Source organism: Xenopus tropicalis, chromosome 4 (genome assembly GCF_000004195.4).
Source record: "Xenopus tropicalis strain Nigerian chromosome 4, UCB_Xtro_10.0, whole genome shotgun sequence".
Classification (NCBI taxonomy): Eukaryota; Metazoa; Chordata; class Amphibia; order Anura; family Pipidae; genus Xenopus; species Xenopus tropicalis.
Window position 1 is genome coordinate 17613815 of NC_030680.2, and position 22879 is coordinate 17636693.

Consider the following 22879-nt stretch of genomic DNA (forward strand, 5'->3'; position numbering starts at 1 on the left):
CTGGAGGTGTGGTGGCAGTTTGAGCTGGAGGTGTGGGGGCAGATGGAGCTGTAGGTGCTGGAGGTGTGGTGGCAGATGGAGCTGTAGGTGTGGTGGCAGATGGAGCTGTAGGTGCTGGAGGTATGATGGCAGATGGAGCTGTAGGTGCTAGAGGTGTTGTGGCAGATGAAGCTGGAGCTGTGGTGACATGATGGAACTGAGGAGCAGTAGACAGAGAAGGGGCTGGAGGCAGAGCTGTATCAAAAGTAAAAGCCATGGGTGGAATGGTGTTAGTTGGAAAGTACCACTGGTGGAGATGTGGCCCTTGAAAGTGAGACTGCTGCTTGTGTTGCACGATCTTAAGCAAGGCATCACTGATGTAGCTCCGGTAGTCTCACAAGTAGCGGCTGATCCTGGAGCTGTAACATAAAATAAAAAAGTAATATATTATTATAAATATTCATTAACAACAATGGCATTAAAAATACTTTTATGCTCACACTGAATGCTCCGTTGCACAGGACTGGTTTACAGTACAATGGGTGCCAGAGATTGCATATATAAAATAATGTATATTTCAGCCAGGAAATGCACTCGTTACCCAAAATCCACCTCTTAGACACTAACATTCCTGCCAATGCACACACACACACAGTGGGTAATAGGGGCCCAAATTGGAATTTGTCCATCGGCAAAGGAAGTGTTGGCCTAAGGCTCTGTAGGCCCAATGTATAGGGATATTTAATGGAGACGGTACCTTTCTCTGTGGGTGTTTCTCCGAGGATCTTATTGCGGAGACTAATCCTGGGCTTTAGATGTTATTGGCCACAGGCTCAACAACAAGGAAAGCCCTCCAGTGCCATTTGCTGAGACGCTTTTTCTTCTGCCAAGGTCTTGTGTGCGCAGAAGTCCCAAGTGCGACGCAGCTGTTTTCTGGCCCTGGCTCTTGCCCGCAGAGCTGCTTCCTTCACTCCTGTATAGAAAATAAAGTCATAGTAAGGAAATAGCCAAAATTACGTTCCTTTTGTTCAGTTATTTCAAAATACATAAGACAGAGTATACTTTAATATGAGCATGGCCAGACCCAAACTTGTGGTGTGATGGTACCAGTATAATCGGCCATATTACTCCCTTGGGTCCCTGCACACAAACCAATCATCACACAGAATTGTCAGAAATTGTGACCAATCTGCACTCATCTTGGAAAAAACTCTGCTAATTAGTATGGGTATTGCTGCATCTTGTGTAACCTCTGGCTGGTGCAACAGTTGTGAGGGCAACTGCAACAATCTGTGACCCAATGAAAGTTGTCTTGTCAATTTTATACTAAAATGTAATATTAAGGTGATGTAGCCCTCAAAATATGTTCATTATCCCTAGTGCCACTATAATAAGCCCAACAGCTTCTCAGTTTAGTGTTCGTGATGGTGCAGTCGTACCACATAGGATGGTGTATATCCTGGATGGCCGCTTCTGCGGGACCTGAAGATGTTCCCGAATCTCAGCCCTGACAATCTTCTTAGGCAGCAGTCCAGCGATGAAAGGGTGCTGCAGGAGCTCCTCAGCGCTCCATCGCTCCGCAGGATCCTTCTTCAGACAGGAGTCCAAGAAGGACACGAATTGTTGAGACCTGGGAAAAAAGGAAAAAGAGCTTTTAGCTTTATCTGGTGAATACAGAGCCCATTTCATTCAGCTCTGAGTTATGGGAACATCTAGTGACATGAGCTGGGAAGGACTCACCAGGTGTTGGCTCGAAGCTGCGGTGGTCGGCTCTGGATTATGATGTCCTCTGGATTTTTATGGTTGTAGTGTGCTGAAAGACAAAAACGCATATATCAGATCCATCCATGTCTATATACTATACTATTTATTTCATCTAAAGAAAAAAGTGGGTATTTTAGCTGAAAATAGCGAATAAATCCCAGTTCTTCCCATTCTGCTACAGAATATCGGCTGCTCAAAGTATAGAATAAATATCCACAAGTACCCACAATTGTTGTGATTTACTTACGTGGCTTTCCCTCGGCCATTTCAATGGCGGTTATCCCCAGCGACCAGATGTCACACTGGAAAAAGAGACACCAAAGAGCATTAGAAGGAGAGAACTGGGTTAGTGGGTGTTTCAGTTGTTACTGGGGTGGTTCTTCCATCAGTGCCTGCATACAATGAATGGAAAATGTAGAATCAATTAGAACTGGGTCACTTAGCACCAGGCCCAGACTGGCAATCTGTGGATGCTGGCAAATGCCAGAGGGGCTGCTGTAAGATGCCATAGACAGTCACTATTTATTGGGCTTGTGGGGGGCTGTTTGGGCCTCTGTGCACTTGGAATAGCAGGGCCTATAGTGAATCCCCGTCCGGGCCTGCTTAGCAGTGATGGAAGAAATGGCCCCAATGGCTTTATGTTTAGTTCCCTTGTAACCTGAAGTGCCCCTAACTGAATGCAGCACCCATTTGTGCAGAGAGGAGGGGAGAGGCTGAAGGAAAGTGCCATCGGCTCCTCCCACTGCTTCTATGTCCCATTAACATTGATAGGTAAATGCACCCTGTTGTGCATTGTGCAAGTATTATAGGTGCAACTCACTTTGGTGTCATATGCCGGTTCCTCGCCGTTCCACCTAAAGGTCTCGGGTGCCATCCAGTGTGCAGTCCCGTCAGGCTCCTTGCACAGTCCAGTCTGTGGGTCCAGGTCCCAGCAGAGTCCAAAGTCGACTGAAATGCCAGATTATATTTATCAATGAAAAAATATATTTTTTTAAATACAATATAATAAAAACCTGAATGGTGAAGTTTTACTCACTCAGCTTCACTCTCCCCTCCTTCGTCAGCATGATGTTCGGGCCCTTGATGTCCCTATGTACGGCCCGGTGCTGGTGGATGTGGTGGAGCCCCTGGGGGGATTGAGATGTAGGTTATAAGAATATAACGGACATAAATCTAAATATTCCCAAGAGTGTAAGACATTTTAGCAGAATGATGATCTGTAAAAAATAAATAAATATATGTAATGCAGAATCATAGATGAGTCTTTAAGGGGTTATTCTGGCCTTACCTTTAATACTTCCCTGCAGATGTAGCCAATCCAGGGCTCCTTCAGGGATTGGCCGTTGTTGTTGATGAGATCGTGGAGGGAGCCTCCCTCACAGAACTCAAGAACAACCTACAATAGAAAGAAATGGTGTCAGGCCGGGGATTATATCTCCTCCAATGGAGATCTCTTTGGCACAAGAGGGAGGAACAAGATACAGCAAATAATTCCTTACTTCCAGGAACTCCGATTGGCCCTCCCTCAGTGGAGCCTGGTAATAGGCTCCGTGGAAATCGGCGACGTTCTTGTGGCCGCCGAACTGCCGGAGAAACCTCAGCTCCCTACACACCGACTCCTCATCCTGGGGTGGAATAATAAAAAACCCCTTTAGCTCCCATAGGCAACCCCACCAATAGGAATGATTATGGAGAATGGAACTAGAAAGATTCCCTACCCAGCTGATGTTCGCCATCTTCACGGCCACCACTCCTCTGCGATGATGGAGACCCTGTAACACAGACAGAAAGGTGTCACTTATATTCAAGAAAGGGCCCCATGTGGCCCTAAAACAGCAGTCTGATATGCCTGCCTAAAGCAGCCCAATGTGTGATGAGCCAAATCAATGGGTTTCTGGGCACAGCAGGGGCAGCACTTTCACCCCTGACCCCTTACCTTGTAAACGGCTGCAGCGCCGCCCTGTCCGAGGAGCACACCCTTGGTCAGCCGACCATCAGGAGGCTGGAAAATAGAATAAAAGGGGGATTTTATTGATAACATAATATTCCCCGGTGGTACAAAACCTGCAGCCCCTACAGCAGTAGCAGTGAGTGGGGCACAGTTTTACCCTCTTTTCTACTCACCTTATAAATCTCGGAGAGGGGTCTTGATCCTGCCTCTCGCTGAGGGAAAAGAGAAAGATTCTGTTACTTTCTATACTCTGTACATCCAGACCCTTCATTCAAATGTAACCGTAGCGGCTCCCTTACCTTCCTCCAGGGGGCGCAGGATGGCATTGCGCCCCGGTCTTCTTGCTCTTAAAAGAGCAGTTGGGTATAAAATAGAGATATCAGCAGACGTCTATGGAAGATGTTATTTCCTAAAAGCGTCAAAAATGAGTTGGAAACTCGCTGAATATCTCTAAAAAAAATCACAAAAAATCTCGCCAAAGTCGCTCAGAGTCGATCGGAATCGCTCAGAATCGCTCAGAATCTCTCGGGGTCACTCGTTTTCACTTTATGGGGAGAAGGAAAAAAGAGATTGTGAGCTCATATATACCGGCCCTCTCTGCTACACACATCAGGATACACTGCCTTATATAAGTACTCACACCCTCGACCAGTTCTCTCATTTTACAAACAGACCCTAAATGAATATGTTGTTCAGTAAAAATTGTGAGATGATATTTTTCTGCAATGTGATACTGTCTCAGGTTTGAATCCTAAACATAAATCTGTGCAATAACAGCATATAAGGTGAAGTTCCCCTTGAAATGAGAGTGAAACAGGTTGCAGCATTGCCCTGTATTTGGCACCATCCCTCCTCCCTTCTATTATAACATGAGGCCCAGTCCCTGCTGATGGGGAGCAGCCTCACAGCAGCACGATATCCCCACCATACTTTATTGGTCACAAACAACTGAGCGCCATAGGTTGGAGATCTGACAGGGAAGCAGGGAGCCGTAGCAACAGCTGGGGGGCCACAGGTTGGGGAACTGACACTGTTATACTCCAATGCGCTCCTGTCATGCCTGGCATTATACATGGCACCCAGCTGTAAGGAGCGGCTGATGGGGCAGATGTGCCATCTTGTACTGACCTCCTACCTGCCTAATATATATATATAGGAGCAAAATAACTGTGGGCAAATCTCTGGGCAGAGCAGAACTTCTAGGAAACAAATGGCCGGGCCTATAAACTGATGCCGGATAGTGAGAGGACCTGCTGATCTGTTCCCATCTAAATCTCACCCGTCTGTAAAATAATATCTGATCATTTGCCCCTTTAAATCCCCCCCAGCTTTTATGAGTTCCCATTAGAATGGGCATAGATAAAGCAGGGCCTTTGGGTAGTGGTATATGCCAGTTGTGATTGGTGGGGGCCCTCCTGTTAGAGATCATGGCTACATAACATGAAGCGCTCAGCTGTTACTAGAACTCCCACAATCCCTTGCTCCAGCCCATGTGATGCCATCATTACTAGCAAGAGATACTGAGAGTCTGAGTGTTAAACAGAATGTACCAATACATGGGCCGGGGGGTATCAATCTGCACATAGGGGGAGTAGCAATAATGGCAGCTCTCAAATAGAGGGGATCCCATAGAAAGCGAGGGGAGGATTACAGGCACTTATTTGGGTTTCATGAAATATAAAGGCCAATGGGTTGGGAATGATGGGGCTGCTTAACTGTATCCCCTGTGTGAGTGTCTGTATGTTCCACCCACCTCTATAGTACAGATTAATATACCTGTATGGGTAACAGCCAATCACAGTCTACATTCATAGCCCAACTGTAATTGGCTGCTGGATCACATCATTAAATGGTACAAAAGTGAATGGGACACCGACAACCAGATGACAAGGGACACAGACTGCAGGTCTGATAGGGGATGCTGGGACATGTAGGTCAGTGACAGTTACAGGACTACAGGCAGAAGGTCTGATAGGGGATGCTGGGACATGTAGGTCAGTGACAGTTATAGGACTACAGGCTGCAGGTCTGATTGGAGGATGGAGGGAGCATTGTAAGTTTCAGATCAGAGGAAAGCAATGGCTGCCATTAACTGTCATTAACTGTCATTAACTGTCACCAGCCTCAGGCAGCGTCAGGGGGAGCATTAGTGGCTGGGAAGTGACAACTCTGAGATTTCTCCCTAAATATCATTTACAGAAAGTAATTTAATATACAAAGTGAGATACAGAGAGAAATAGGAGTATTAATAGCATTAGAAGCGCAACCTGAAGACCAAGTGCCCAACTGTCCCCCAAACCAGAGCGCCCGTTAGTAGGTGGGACAATGGGACATTCCAGACTTTTCCCCAATAAGTTTTCAACTTACACTTTTTAAAATACACATAAAAATACAGGGAAATGTGAATATTAATATTAGAAGATGAATCTGAACCCCAAATATGATGTTTTCCTTGTATTTATCCTGAGAGGTTTGTAGTCTCCCTGCTCCCCAACCCCAACCCTCCCATAATCCCATTTTATATTTATTAAACTGACAGAATATGTGCAAAACCAACGCCAATATCCCAGGCGCTACCTAGTGACGCAATTACATAGCCATTTTATGCATTTATGCCATTATTTTCCTGAAATGTCCCCCCCCAGCGTGTGGCGCGCTCCACTTACCTCTGATGCCAGAAATGAAAGTGAGAAAACCGTTATTTTAACTGACAGTAAGCCGTGCGGCCAATGTGCTTTCCTATTCCCACTGTGATTGGCTGCAAGTTTGCTACACATGTAAGTGGGACCCTAGCAACCAAGTGACAGTTAAAACTAAACTGGGGAGCAGAGCAATTAAAGACAATCATTACTGTCTCCCTTACTTCAGCCCGTGGTCTCTCCCAGGCAAGTACCAACCGTCAGCCATCAGACTTATGGCAGCGTCAGACTTATGGCAGCGTCAGACTTATGGCAGTGCCAGCAGGGGGCAATTAACCACCGTTTGTCATAGACCCATGACTGAGGTGTCAATCTGTGCGGCTTATTCGGGAATGGGGTACTATGACTTTTCTGAGGGGTGGGAGGTAATTGCCCCAGCAGGGGCAATTAACCACCGTTTGTCGTAGACCCATGAATGAGGTGTCAAACCATGTGGCTTATTCGGGAATGGGGTGCTATGACTTTTCTGAGGGGTGGGCGGTTAATTGCCCCAGCAGGGGGCAATTAACCACCGTTTGTCATAGACCCATGAATGAGGTGTCAAACCATGCGGCTTATTTGGGAATGGGGTGCTATGACTTTTCGGAAGGGTGGGAGGTAATTGCCCCAGCAGGGGGCAATTAACCACCATTTGTCGTAGACCCATGAATGAGGTGTCAAACCGTGTGGCTTATTCGGGAATGGGGTGCTATGACTTTTCTGAGGGGTGGGCGGTTAATTGCCCCAGCAGGGGGCAATTAACCACCGTTTGTCGTAGACCCATGAATGAGGTGTCAAACTGTGCGGCTTATTCGGGAATGGGGTGCTATGACTTCTGAGGGGTGGGAGGTAATTGCCCCAGCAGGGGGCAATTAACCACTGTTTGTCGTAGACCCATGAATGAGGTGTCAAACCATGTGGCTTATTCGGGAATGGGGTGCTATGACTTTTCTGAGGGGTGGGCGGTTAATTGCCCCAGCAGGGGGCAATTAACCACCGTTTGTCGTAGACCCATGAATGAGGTGTCAAACTGTGCGGCTTATTCGGGAATGGGGTGCTATGACTTTTCTGAGGGGTGGGAGGTAATTGCCCCAGCAGGGGGCAATTAACCACTGTTTGTCGTAGACCCATGAATGAGGTGTCAAACCGTGTGGCTTATTCGGGAATGGGGTGCTATTACTTTTCTGAGGGGTAGGCGATTAATTGCCCCAGCGGGGGGCAATTATCTGCCAAAAGACTTAACATTGAGACCAACTTTGACTGAGTCCCGCACCGTTTGTCGTAGACCCATGAATGAGGTGTCAAACTGTGCGGCTTATTCGGGAATGGGGTGCTATGACTTCTGAGGGGTGGGAGGTAATTGCCCCAGCAGGGGGCAATTAACCACCGTTTGTCGTAGACCCATGAATGAGGTGTCAAACCATGTGGCTTATTCGGGAATGGGGTGCTATGACTTTTCTGAGGGGTGGGCGGTTAATTGCCCCAGCAGGGGGCAATTAACCACCGTTTGTCGTAGACCCATGAATGAGGTATCAAACTGTGCGGCTTATTCGGGAATGGGGTGCTATGACTTTTCTGAAGGGTGGGAGGTAATTGCCCCAGCAGGGGGCAATTAACCACTGTTTGTCGTAGACCCATGAATGAGGTGTCAAACCATGTGGCCAGCAGGGGGCAATTAACCACCATTTGTCCTAGACCCATGAATGAGGTGTCAAACCGTGCGGCTTATTCGGGAATGGGGTGCTATGACTTTTCAAAGGGGTGGGAGGTAATTGCCCCAGCAGGGGGCAATTAACCACCATTTGTCGTAGACCCATGAATGAGGTGTCAAACCGTGCAGCTTATTCGGGAATGGGGTGCTATTACTTTTCTGAGGGGTAGGCGATTAATTGCCCCAGCAGGGAGCAATTATCCGCCCATAGACTTAACATTGAGACCAACTTTGACTGAGTCCCGCACCGTTTGTCGTAGACCCATGAATGAGGTGTCAAACTGTGCGGCTTATTCGGGAATGGGGTGCTATGACTTTTCTGAGGGGTGGGAGGTAATTGCCCCAGCAGGGGGCAATTAACCACCGTTTGTCGTAGACCCATGAATGAGGTGTCAAACCATGTGGCTTATTTGGGAATGGGGTGCTATGACTTTTCTGAGGGGTAGGCGATTAATTGCCCCAGCAGGGGGCAATTAACCACCGTTTGTCGTAGACCCATGAATGAGGTGTCAAACCGTGCGGCTTATTCGGGAATGGGGTGCTATGACTTTTCTGAGGGGTGGGCAGTTAATTGCCCCAGCAGGGGGAAATTATCCACCCATAGACTTAACATTGAGACCAACTTTGACTGAGTCCCGCACCTTTTGTCGTAGACCTATGAATGAGGTGTCAAACTGTGGTGAAATTTACCACATTTGAAGAGGTTTGCAACCTGTGTCAGAAGATACCCCGCACAAGGGTATATGTTTTATGAGGTGTCAAACTGTGCGGGTTATTCGGGAATGGGGTGCTATGACCTTTCTGAAGGGTGGGCAGTTAATTGCCCCCTGCGGGACATTGAGACCAACTTTGACGGATTGTAGCAGAGAGAGCGAATTTTGTAGAAAGGTCAAATATATGAAAATATGATGATTGTTGGATTCCCAAAAGTGGGCGGAGCTGTGAACAGCCAATCAAATTTCACCTATTGATTTTTATTGGTTTGATGCCAGAGTTCCCAAACTTTGCACAGTCAGTCACTGCGTGACTTCGTACTCAAGGTTAGAAAAAGTGGGCGGGGCCACCAAAAGCCAATCACATTTCTTTCATTGTTTCCAGTGGGGAAATTTTAACTGCTGCCATTCTCACATATTTCATGTCAGGGTCCCCAAACTTTGCACAGTTTGTCACTGGGTGACTATGTTCCAAGTTTAGAAAAGTGGGCGGGGTGAACAACAACCAATCAGATTTCACCTATAGACTTCATATGTTTAAATTTAAACTGCTGCCATTCTTTAAATATTAATACTAAGGTCTCCAAGCTTTGCACAGCTAGTCACCTGGTAACTGTGGTTCAGAATTAGAAAAAGTGGGTGGAGCCACCAACAGCCAATCAGACTTCACCTATTGATTTTTTTTTTATAATGGGGATTTTGGCGAATTACTAGTTTGTTGTAGAGCCATGAATGAGTTTTCAAACCGTGCGGCTTATTCAGGAATGGGGTGCTATGACTTTTCTGAGGGGTGGGCGGTTAATTGCCCCCGCAAGGGCAATGTTGATTTTAATGTTTCAGCAACACTGAAGTGTGAAACATTGTGAAGTGTGAAACATTGTAATATTGTGGCACGAGTTTTGCCACGACAAGCACCACTCACATTTTCTTCAGGAAATGTACCTCTCTAGTTTCTGCCATTATTTCCCTTAATGCCCCCCCCCCCCCCAGTGTATCAGTGCTCCACCCACCTCTGATCCCAGAAATAAAAATGAGAAATCAGGTGCAAGTGCCAGAGTGAGCGTTGGTGGCAGGGAAATGGCGGCTGAGACTTGTCCCTTAAATTAGGCTGTTTAAAAAGAGAAAGATACATTAGATGACGGCCCAATGAGGGAGCCACAGTAGGTATAATAAATATAAAAATATCACAAAAGGTTCCCAGCGATGAGTTCTCCCCCCTCGGCTGAAGATTCCCATCATTCCCGACCTCTGACTTGCCGAGCGGTAACATAAAAGTTCAGGCACCATTGGATACCCCTGTTTGAGTCACTGGGATATTAGCGTTACAATAATGAGAAATAAACCAATTTAGAATTATGGTTGTGTTTATTTTCCTATTGAACAGACCAACTGCATTAAGCTCACACTGTGCAACACACTCACATCTGACATATTAGAAGAAATTGCCATATTGCTGCCACATCTGAGTGTTCATTCACAGGAGCATTAATTACTCTGCTTTCCTGGTGTCAATGAAAAATGGAAGAGGCAAGTGGTATGGCAGCTCCACCCAGCAAAGGGAGAGGGTAACATGGGGGCAGGTATGAGGCCAATGCCGGATAAAGGTGGTTTTGGTAGAGGTTCAAAAGGATTTTATTCTAAAAGGTTCATTAAAGGCCTTCCCAAATTACAGGGCACTTACATAAACCTTTATATATATGGGCTATATGATGATATAATACACCCACACTCATACACACATATACACACACTTGCACATTAAGGAGGAGTTTCTGCAGGAGGAAACACCCTGCAAGTTTAGCCATTGGGGCCGAGCAACCAGCAGCCAATGGGAGAGTATTTCTTGCACCACCATAGCAAATCAAAATTCCCACTTACCATTACCTGCTATCTACTTCCTCTAGGGGGCAGTATATAATAGGAAGGTATGTGGCAACAGGTGCCAGTAAAAGGGAAATTCTACATTCTCTGCCATAAAGTGATTATATATTGTATTACTGACCATGAGCAGCCAGAGCCCAGCAAATGAACAGCCCTCTACTGCCTAAATCCCTTCATCACTATCCCCAAGGAACTGGGGGATAAACTATGGTGCTGTTAGGGGCTCTATGGCAGTAAAGGGCCAGAATGGACACGGCAGTCTGATTTGGATTTCTCCACTCGCCAGCTATCTGCCTGAAAGCTTCTGGCATGTAAGGAGGTACAGCCGCAGAACAACATCAGGAAGCGCAATTAACAGACACAAGCAATTTATGGTCACTGTTTGCCACTGTATGGCAGTGAAGGTAAAAGATGTCTGAGCGCCACTAAACTAAGAGACAGGGAATCAGACTTAGCCCTTAGGTCACATAATCATTGAATGGGTTAAGTCTAAGCTGTCCAACTGGAGGCCCCAGGGGCCAGATATGGCCCTCCAAAGTATTTTTATGGCCCCAAGTCTGCTTAAAGTGTATATAATGTAACCCCGTTTATTAGAATAGGCAAAATCCCGTACAGTGCAGGCTACTCACAAGCATGTGTTATAAAATGGAGCCTATCTCTTTCTTTTGTGCTCCTGAGGAAGTGTGATCAGAATCCAGCTCAAACAGCGATCTTGATCCAATATAGCTATAGCTGAGCGCGTTTCACGTGATGCCGCCGCGCTTCCTCAGGAGGATGAAAGAAAGGCTCCATTTTATAACACAAGCTTGTGAGTAGCCTGCACTGTACGGGATTTTACCTTTTCTAATAAATGGTGTTACACTATATACACTTGTTTCTCTTTTTTATCGTATTGTTGGAGAGGAGGAGTTCATTCACCCCTAACAATTGGACCTTTTGTTGTAAGTGCGCACACTTACCTAACCATCCGGCTGGAGGAATTTAAGTTGCACTAAGCAACTTTCCGATTGGAAAACGAACATTTTGCGACTTTTTCGTATTTTTTGCGATTTTTTCGGCGCCTTTACGACTTTTCGGAAATTATCGCGACTTTTTCGTTACCAATACGATTTGCGCGAAAAAACGCGAGTTTTTCGTAGCCATTCCGAAAGTTGCGATTTTTTCGTAGCGTTAAAACTTGCGCGAAAAGTTGCGCTTTTTTCGTAGCGTTAAAACTTAAAAGGCGCAACGTTTTGTGCAAGTTTTAACACTACGAAAAAATCGCAACTTTCAGAATGGCTACGAAAAACTCGCGTTTTTCCGCAAAAATCGTATTGGTAACGAAAAAGTCGCGATAATTTTCCGAAAAAATCGCAAAATACCGATCATTACGAAAAAAACGCAATCGGACGCATTCGGCCCGTTCGTGAGTAAGTAAATGGGCCCCTTAGGGTGTAATATCTTATATTTAGCCTTTTACACTATTTGTTTTATATTGTTTTTATTTTTCATGCGCTTCCTATACGGTTGTTTCGGATACATCTTGAGGCCTTATTGAAGTGGACTCTGTAAGGAAGCTGCAAGCAATTTTCAGCACATGATAAAGAAGTTTTTATTTAAAGGGACCCGTTTAGCGCTGAGTACTATTGTCACATAGGCGAGATAGAGACTGCAGCAATGACTTGGCACAAGAGCTGGGGGGACTAAGCTATAAGAAATAAGGCCTATCAAGTATAAGGCTTCTGGGAAACTTTGGGCCTCCTGTTGGAATGGGAATATACTACTATTTTATCTTTTTTTTTTAATTTGCTTGTATTTTTTTCCAGCATTGCCTTGTGGTTTCCTTAATGAGCACAGGGACGTGTGGTGATACGGGATGGTTTGTAGCTACACAGACAGGGGACAAAATGCTCCAAATCCAATCATCGTTGGCATCAATCACCGGACTCACAAGTGCACCGGAATAGGCGCAGTTGGTTTGGGGACCGCATTAACGAGGTGATTTGGTCCCCAGTGCGACTTACATTTTTTAACCTGCCCGATCAATATGTGGATGATTTCAGGTCAGATGTTGGTTGGGCAGGCCTGTCGTTTGTGCCCCTACACGGGTCGATAAGCTGCCGAATCGGTCTTAGGGACTGATATTGGCAGCTACAATCGGCCCGAGTATGGGCACCTTAAGTCACCTGTCTAGATTTACTATAGAAGAAGAGAACAGGACCAAAGACAATTTATACCAAATGTGCAAATATTTTTCTTTATTTATAGCTTAATATTGTTTAAACTGCACCCGTCTACATGATTTTTAAAAAATATCCTTAATTTCTTGTGCCATGGCATATTTACTACAAGGCCATGTGTTTAAATTCTTTTTTGAAATAAGTCTGAATCTTTTTTTTTTTTTTTTTTTTTAACAATTCTTTTATTGAGCATTGCAAAGCATTACAACGTATCATGTTACATGTTATGATTGCCTGTTGAAGTATTGAGTTACATACAGATCAATGAAATACAGAGAAGCATAGTAGTTGCATTGCATATGTCATTTTTACATTGAAAATAAAATTGTAACTAAATTAACTGTTAACTGTGATGGTGTCTTATTCATTTCCCTTATTGTGTGTTGTCGTTGTTTTGGGGGAGTTGCGATACACTATATTTGTTTGGTTTTGTCCTATGCATACATCGTTAAGGGGGTTTAGTTCACTGTTGGGTCTAGGTCTAACCAGGGTTCCCACACTTTACAGAATTTGTCTGGGCATCCTCTTCTCATGTAAGTGAGTTTATACAATGGGATGGCCTTTTCTATTGATTGTTCCCAGTAATGTATAGAGGGTGCTCCACTGGATTTCCAGTGGATTGCAATTGTTTTTTTTGCATACATACATAATATTGATAGCAATGTTCTTTGCCCCCTACTTGGTGATATTTCCTCCATTTGATTAAGCAGTGTAATTCTGGGATCCATTGGTAGTATTATGTCTGTTTTTTCTTTTATCAATCGTATTACCTTTCCCCAGAAGATTTTGATTTTGGGGCAATCCCAGGTCATATGTATGAAGTTTGCGGGAGCGTGCTGGCATCTCGGGCAGTTCTGGGGTATGGTGGAGTTCATATTGTGTAACCGTTGGGGGGTAAGGTAGGTTCTGTGTAGGTAGTTTAATTGGGTCATTTTATCTTTGCTGCTAATGACCCCCTCGAAGGCAGAGTCTAGTATATCCTCCCATTGTTCTGTTGTAATCTGAGGGATATCATTTTGCCATTTTGTGTACAGTTTAGCCAAGGTTGTACTTCCTACTTGTAGTAATTGTGCGTAGAAGTTTGACAGGGGTTTTGTTAGGGTTTCCATGTGAGTTCTTATTTCTGTTGGTCTCGGGGTTGTGTCGATTGGCATACGGCCAAATTGGGTTTCCGCAGCATGCCTTAATTGTAGGTACCTAAAAAGCATCCTGTTAGGAAGAGAGTGTTTTTGTTTAAGGTCTTGGTAGGTGAGTATCTTACCGTTTACCATGATATCGGCCAGGTATTTTATGTTGTGTTGTGCCCATATTTGAGGGTCTGGTACTGTTTTGAAGTGTTTAAGGTGTGGGTTATGCCATAGCGGCGTATATGTCGAGTAGTATTGCTGTGGTTTGGGGTAGAATCTATTTGCTGTCTGCCATGCTCTCACTGTTGCTTTCATTAGCGGTGAGGTCTCTTTTGTATATTTTGTTCCTCGATATAGGAAGTTTTTTAGCTCCTCCAGGGAGCCTATTACCTGGGCTTCCAGAATGGTTGCAGCGTTAGTTAAGGTGGGTACTGTCCAGTTTCTGGCTGTTGTAAGTTGTGCTGCCAGATAGTATAACCATAGGTTTGGAGCCGCTAGTCCACCTTGCTTTGTGGGGAGTTGCAAGGTAGTAAGGGCTATTCTCGGGGGTGAGTGGTTCCAGTATAAAGTGGTCATTAGACTTTTAAGTTTGGAAAAAATGGATTTGTGTAGTACAGTAGGAGCTTGTCTGAAGATGTAGGTTAGTTTGGGAAGGATTATCATCTTGAATAGGTTTATTCATCCTATTAATGTCAGGGGTAGGTTTGCCCATAGTTCGATTTTCTTTTCTATTAGTTTAAGAATTGGGTGTATATTTAGTTCTTCAAATTTATTTAGGTTGGTGTGTATCCATATTCCTAGGTACTTAAAGGACTCTACCCATTGTAGGCCTTTAGTCTGAGATGGGGCATCTGGTGGTCGAGGGTCTATTGGGAATAGCACTGATTTTTCCCAGTTAATTTTAAGGCCAGAGTAGTTAGTGTGGGAGTTAATTACCTGTAGTACCGTTTCTAGTGCGTGTTCTGAGTTGGGTAGGTAAATGAGGGTGTCGTCTGCATACATTGAGATAATTTCTCTATTGGGGCCCAGTTTCAGTCCGACTATGCCGTTATTTGCTTTTATTCGGCAGGCCATGGGTTCCATTGCAAGTGCAAATAGGAGTGGGGAAAGGGGACAGCCCTGTCTGGTGCCCCTGCTTATGGTGAGGGGTGTGGATAACTTGGTGTTAGTTCTTACTTTGGCTGTTGGATGATGGTATAGTTCTTTTACCCAATTTATGTATGTGGGATGTATTCGGACCCTATTCATTGTAGCCCATAGATATTCCCATTCCACTGAGTCAAAGGCCTTCATATTGTCTAAGGAGGCTACCAGTCTGCTACCAGGGTTGTCGTGTTTAATTGATATGTTCGTGAACAGCCTTCTGATGTTAATGTCCGTTGTGCGTCCTGGCATGAATCCCGTTTGGTCAGGGGAGATTATCTTAACGAGATTCTGTGCAATTCTGGTGGCTAGTATCTTTGCTAGAATTTTAGCATCTGCATTAATAAGCGAAATTGGCCTGTAGGAGGAGCAGTCTAGGGGGTCTTTGCCTGGTTTTAGGATCAGGACAATAAGAGTCTCTTTCATTGAGTTGGGTAGGGGTTTCCCTTCTTTCACACCATTATATAGTTTCACTAGTAGTGGTGCTAGTAGTTTAATGTGTTGTTTGTACCACTCCATTGGTATGCCATCTGTACCTGGAGTTTTTCCAGTGGGGGAGGCTCCAATGGCCGCTTCTACTTCGGCTAGTGTTATTTCTGTGGCTAGGTATTGAGAGGTTTGTGTATCTAGTTTGGGGATATCTATGTCTTTTAAGAAGTTTTGTATCTCAGTAGGTGAGACTTGCAGCTTAGAGGTATATAAATCTGAGTAATATTCTGTAAATCTTTTATTTATTTCATCTGGGGAAGAGGTTATCACCCCGTTGGACAGCTTAATTGCTGGGATCAACATAGTAGTGGATTTGTCTTTGGACAGGAGTGCTAATAATTTACCATTTTTGTCACCGTGTTCAAAAATTCCTGCCTTCTGGTATAGCATGTGTTTTTTTGTGAGCTCTATTTGAGTTAGGTTGAGGTCTCTTTGGCTTTCTGACCATGCTTGCTGGGTTTGTGTGTCTGGGTGTGCTATGTAGGCTGCTTCTGATTCTTGTACCTTTTGAGATTTTGCTAGTATTTCAGCTCTTATATTGCTTTCCAGGACCTTGATATTGCTTATAAAGACCCCTCTGATGTATGCTTTAAAAGCGTCCCATGTAACATCTGGGGGTACCTCGTCTTTGTTTGTTTCAAGAAATGTTTGTATGTTGTCATGTATCGTTTCGCTTAACTGGGTATGGGATGCCCAGTAAGGGCTAAGTCTCCATATCCTGTCTACTGGGGTTGGAGAAATAAGTATGGTGGTTGCTATAGGGGAGTGGTCTGATATGCCTCTGGGGAGTATCTCGACCTTTTGTACCTTTTTGTTCATTTCGTCGCATCCCAGGGCCAAGTCAATTCTAGACATATTGTTAGATCCAGGAGAGTAACAGGTGAATTGCTTGACTCCTGGGTTGCGTGCTCTCCAGAGGTCTGTTAATTGCAACACTGAGAGCCATCTGTTAAAGGCTGGTGTATTGGTCCTGGGGGGATTTAGTTTGTCTAATTCCGCATCTATCACTGCGTTAAAGTCTCCCATTACCAGTGTCGGTGCCGTTGGGAGGGTTAGGATTTTGTTCATCACTTCCCTTAGGGGTTCTTCAGCGAATGGGGGTGGAATATATACATTTATTATGGTAAGCTTTTTCCCTTGTATTGTACCGTGTATTATAATATATTTACCATTTCTGTCAGAGATGATTGACTCTGCCACGAAGGGGCAGGTTTTACATATTAATATGGAGACACCTCTAGAGTAGCTTGAATACAGGGAATGGTATGTCGAGCCTATCCAGGGCTTTTTTAGCGCTAGTATCTTGCTTCCCACTAAGTGCGTTTCTTGTAGCATTATGATTTGTGGTTTATTTCTACGAATAAAGTCTAGGACCAGTCTCCTTTTAATTGCATTGCCTAGTCCCCTTACATTCCATGATAGGACTTTATGTGTAGCCATACCTTTTGTAGTTATATTGCGTATAGGGTAGGTTTCTCCTATCTATATGGAGTACTTGGTACTCCCATTTTACCATGTGTGTGTTGTTGTGAATGAGTGCACCATCTAACCTGAAAACATATATACATACCATAACAATCCCTTCCCTTGCCCGCCCCACCCACCCTATAAACCGTAGTAGAGTGGGTTTACACCCGTAACAGGTAAACTTATCAAACTTGTTGGGGGTTGGTGTCTTCATTGAGTTGGAGGATGGGTTGTCCATGTCGTACTCCGCTGGAGCCTTCCGCCTTTGGGGGGAGTTGGATACTTTACCTTTCTCTGTCGTGCGTCAACTGTCTCTTTAATTGTTTCCCCCGGGTATCTCAGGTTATGGAGGCTGTAGTTCAGTTTTCCGAGTCCAGGTGTGTTGACAGGTATGTGTTTATTATGTCCTTTTAGTTTGTTGGAAAGTGAGGGTGTCTTGGATTTGCTGATTCCCGGCGAGGTGAGTTGCTAGATCTTGCCTCCTAGTTGCTTGTTACTTCTGGTTGTGGAGGTTGTGAGGTAGTTTGATATAGTCGGGTATCCTGGTCTGTCGTTTGTCCATTGTGCTTTTTTTTTTTTTTTTTTTTTTTTTTGTGTGATAAGGATGTGTTGAGGTTGCTTATTCTCGTCGGGGTGAGTTGAGGGGTCTTTCCTCCAGCCAGCGTATTGCCTCTTCTGGGGAGGTGAAGAAGTGTGCTTTGCCTTTGTCTGTAATTCTTAGTCTTGCTGGGAATAACATGGCGTATGGGATTTGTTTCAGTTTCAGTTGTTTTTTTACCTCTGTGTATTTAGCTCTTTGGTTCCGGACCTCGGATGAGAAGTCAGGGTATATTGATACTCTTTGATTTTCGTATATGAGCTCACCCGCTTTTCTCGCTTCCGTTAGTGCTATGTCTCTGTCTCTGTAGTTTAGGAGGCGTGCTATGAGGGGTCTTGGAGGGGCACCCGGGGGGGGTGGTCTGCCCGGAATCCTGTGTGCTCTCTCTACTGTAAAGGCAGGTGAGAAAACTGTTTGCCCAAAGGATTTTGTGAGCCATTGCTCTATGAATTTTTCTGGGGTATTTCCTTCAGCTCTTTCTGGTATACCCAGTATGCGGATGTTATTTCTCCGCAGTCTATTCTCCAGGTCATCAGCTTTGGCTTCTAATATAGCAATTTGTTTCTCTGTTGCTGTGAGTCTACCTGGTAGAGGTGCTGTAAGATCCTCCAGGTCACTGACTCTCCTTTCAGTTTCAGTAGTCCTTTCTCTGAGGTTTTGCACATCATGCTTTAGTATTGCAAAGTCAGTTTTTAGTTCATCAATATTCCCCACTAAGGCTGTGTGGTTTGTGGTTATGGCACTTAGGACTTCTGTCAGTGTTGGTTCAGTGGGAGTGTCTGAGGTTGTTTGTGCAGTTATGAAGGGGCTGCAGCTTGCTGCTTCGTGCCTCTCTTTGGTAGCCATGTGGGGTGTGGGAGACGTACCTCTTAAGGAGCGTTGAGGTAGGGGGTCCCTCACATACTGTGCGAGCTTTTTGGCCGCCTTTCCCCTTGTGTCTAGGAGTTCAGGGAGGTCCGCGCGGTCAGCGCTGGAGTCGGCGCCATTTTGTGCCGACATGGCGCGCTGCCTAGTTGTCTGTCTTGTAGCGTGGCCGTGGCGGCACTTACGTACCATTTAAGGGTTGCGGGACTGTTCGGGTGGTTTGTGGGGTCCCGAGTGTTTAGGCAGAGACAGGTAGGTGCTGTGTGTCTGCAGTATTTTTTCCCCCTTTTGCGAAGCTCGACTGACGTGCGTCCTACTCCGTTCCCATGCAGGCCACGCCCCCAAGTCTGAATCTTTGATCTTCCTCCGAGCGTTCTTGAGATCTCACATGTATGGATACTGACTGAGTTTCGTAGGCTCATTGGACGCCATGATGTACGAATGGGATGGAACCATTGGTTTGAACTGAGTCTGATGGATGGTTGGGGAGGGTAAGAGGCGGGGATTGATGCCCACGGCAACTTGGTAACGACGCCACTAGGGTGAGACAGACTGTAGGTCGGGTGCTGTAGAATAGGCCTTGAGGTACATGGAGAGGCAAGAAGGTGGGCTACGGGTGCGGCACTGCTCAGCGATGCGGATGGGGGGTACGAGAGAATGGCAGGTTCTCCTCCAATGTGGGTGCTTCCTGCCAGGTGGGTGGGGCAGGTGGGAGGGTGACAGCAACTGTGGGTGGGACATAAGCCTTCTTCCTTGTGTTGTTTCCATTCCATTCCTGATGACCAAATACAAAATGCTGCACCTGTCAAACAACAGGGGAAATACTCATATTTATTAGATAGCAAAAGGTTCTACTCACATACAGAGGAGAATTCTACATAATATTTGCACTGCACTTGGTCACTTTGCTCCAAGCAGATTACCCCAGGGCAATAGCGAATGAGACCAAATACCATGTATGATTTTGTGGGCAAAATTAAGACTTTCTCCATTTTGCATCTTGCTCACAGGACTTTAGCTTGGCCGACACTGATCTAGAACATTTATGCCACCATTTCTGCTTAGAGATGTTATGGGGTTGTTATAGGTATATTACAGGGACAATGAGTTTATAAGCTGGCTTCCTGGATACATATATGTATTCCTGTGCAGATATGGCAACCCTCCGCTTCTACTCAGCAACACACTCATAAGAACACAAGACCTAATTTACTCATTTACTGATGGAAGTTTCTGTTGATGTTCCAGGTTTCTCTACTGTTAGAGCAATAAAAGTCTAGAACCTGGCTAACAAAAGAGCTGGTGGTATGCAATTTGTGATAGCATTGGGGAGGCTCAGAGTGGCTTAGATGCCTATAAAGCGGCTGAAAAGTGAAAAATTAACACCTCCTGCCTCCTAAAGGTCATCTGACCAATGGAAAACACCCAGGAGAGGAAGGATCACTTAAGGGTTAATTTACATCAGCAAGCCCAGTGAGCTAAGTGCAATACCAAGGGCAATCGCCATGTTTTCCCCCCAGATTTTCATTATCACTGTAGTGGCATAATTGTGCTGGGCCTATCACAATTGTGTTGATTCGACAAAATGAATGCAACTGCTCATGCATTTTGCTTCAAATCAGGCACAGTTGCGCCAAATATTTCAGCGTCTGTCTGCCATCATTTCTAGTAGCCCGGAAAAGCGAGTCTGGGACAGGTAGAGCGGCACGAGGCCATGACAGTGGGGGTGAATAGGAACCCAGGAAGTTAGTGGAATGGATGATGGGAGTTGTAGTGCAGAAAGAGCAAGTGGGAGGAGAGAGAGGCAGCATAAATAAAAGAGACAGGAAGAAAGAGGGATCACTACCTCGTGACAGCTGAAGAGTGAGGACAGCGTTCCCGCCCGTCCGCCCTAGAGTAAGGGACTTTGGGGGTAGGCGATAATGGGGTACCGGTTAGTAGTCGCAGCTGTAGGCGTGGTGGGGCTGCCCTAGGGGGAGCCAAAAAGGGGATAAATAGATGAAGGTACAGGTGTTTTTCTGGAGGGGCAGGCCTGGGGGCTAGGCTTTGGGGGGAAAACAGGCATAGTAGGCACAGGAGGTGGGAAAGTTTGGATGCGGAGGCCTAGTCACAGGCTTAAAAGGGTCCTGCAAATGTTTAAGGTTAATTTAAGGTTACTTAATGGTAACAATTGTAATGCAGCCTTCAGCGACTAAATGTTATGTTTATGTTATGTTTATGTAATTGGTGAAAAGTGTATTGTAAGTAAACATTGATTACAGTTCTGTGATGTTATTTAATAAAATAAGCTGTGGCCTTTCCACCCAAAGAAATGTAAGTCTGTGTTTGGTGTTGCGGGCTAAGTGGAAAAGGGGGGGTGGGGTTAAAGGGAAGGGGACCGCTACTGCAACCTCCCCATGTCAGGCGTTTGTATGCAACATGTGGCCCTATACTTTTGGTGTAGCTGAACTGCTCCAATTGAGGCACGGTGCTGAGGGAATCCTAGAGCCGCCACCTGCACCAAAGGTGCCCTGTCAGTAAGATCATTGCAGAAAATGTACAATAAACACATTAACCCCAATATGCCAGTAAGATCACTGCCATAGGTATAGGTAATAGATTGAAGGCATTAGCTCCTCACTCTTGGATAAGAAGAATTCCATCACTTTTCTTCTTCCTCACTCATAAGCTCCTTGTCCTGCTCTGCCTCCTGCAAAAAAAAAATTGTGAAACGCATGGCCATCTTAAACCATTTTCGTTCCAAAGGCGTTTTCGGTCCCACAGTGCTTGGCCAACTAAAGGGCCCAGAGGGGAGACTGGTGGGTGGCCCAGCAGGGTGGCAGGGGGCCAAGCAGGGTGATGGGCAACTGGCTTGCAAGGCCAAAAGGGAGAAAGGTGGGCTGTGGACAGTAAGCAAGGCCTCACAGGACTAGGGCCCAATGGGACACAGGTCAGTCATGCTTCAGTAAATGGCATGGCTGGGCTTCCCAGAAAAGCCATAGAAATTAATTATGGCGCCTTAACAATAACAAACAATAAAGAATTCAGGGTTCTTAACCCCAAAGCTGCATATATAATATACATTAGCTAGGATTGATGGTTGTGTAGTGTGTATGGCATCACCACATATCAGCCATAGTGATCAGTGGTTGGTCCATTAATTCAAATTGGGCACCTTTGTGGATCAAAATGGAGGTACCCCTAGGGTGGGAGGAGAAGGTGGCGTGATATGTGTGCGCAATCCAAGGTTTCTTTAGTGCCATTAATATTTCACCTACTGCAGAGAAGAACATCAGGGCCATATTTCTTAGTGTAATCAAACAGAGATCTATCACAGGCAGCTAATCTCTCCATGCGACAATACCCTAAGTGGCCCACCCACAGTAATTATTGTGGGTCTGTGTTACAGGGGTTGACAGACCTAGATCATACATGTGACTGCTTTGTCGTAAACACCAGTTTAGGAAACAACACAAACAATAACATAAAACACAGTGAATATTCCCCTGATAACCCATCCTACCCAACCTGACCAATGGCCTTGGCAGGTATTGTTCCCAAAACAATAAATTTGGGGGTCTTGTTGCCCAAAGGTAGGTCTTACCTATGACAGGAAGGCCGCCATGGGGAATCATGGTTAGGCCAGCAGAGGGCATAAGACAACATATTAACTCCACAGTTAATGTTGAGTTGCCTTAGGGAAAGAAGTATGGGCCCACATATCAAATACTGCCAGTAAGAGTAATCTTGTTGCTCTATGTGAGGCACTTGTGAGGGCCTTATGGGGAAGGTTGCCACCTTCACATTTTTGGGGCGTTGTGGCGCTACGTGTCGTGCCCGGGTGACCGGCTCAGGAATAGTCGTGGTCTGTTTCTGGCTCTAGGTGATGGAGTCTCTCAGCATCAAGCCAATCAGTAACTTCCTGGGCCGGGGAGAACATAACGTATTTTAGGTTTGCATCGCACTTGCCAGCTGTAAAAGTTCCCTGTTCCTCTGGAGCTCTGCTGAGTAATCCAGAAATATGGACACCGTATGGACCCTTCCGCCATGATGTCTGGGCTCTGTCAGGTCACTTGTAGTATAGGGACCAAGAAGGGCCTAGGGGGTATCCTAGAGGGGTGCTCCTGTCTGGTACTCAGAGGACTCACTGCATAGAAGGGCAAGAAGGTAGCCAATGGGAGGGATCCTTTAGCCATTCTTTAGTGAATGCTACTGGATCAGTTCCTTTCACTCATTCTGGGAGACCCATAAAAGTTGGCAATTTTCATAATCGGCTAATCTATCTCTTCAGGCTTTGGGTTGGGCCTGTAGTCCTG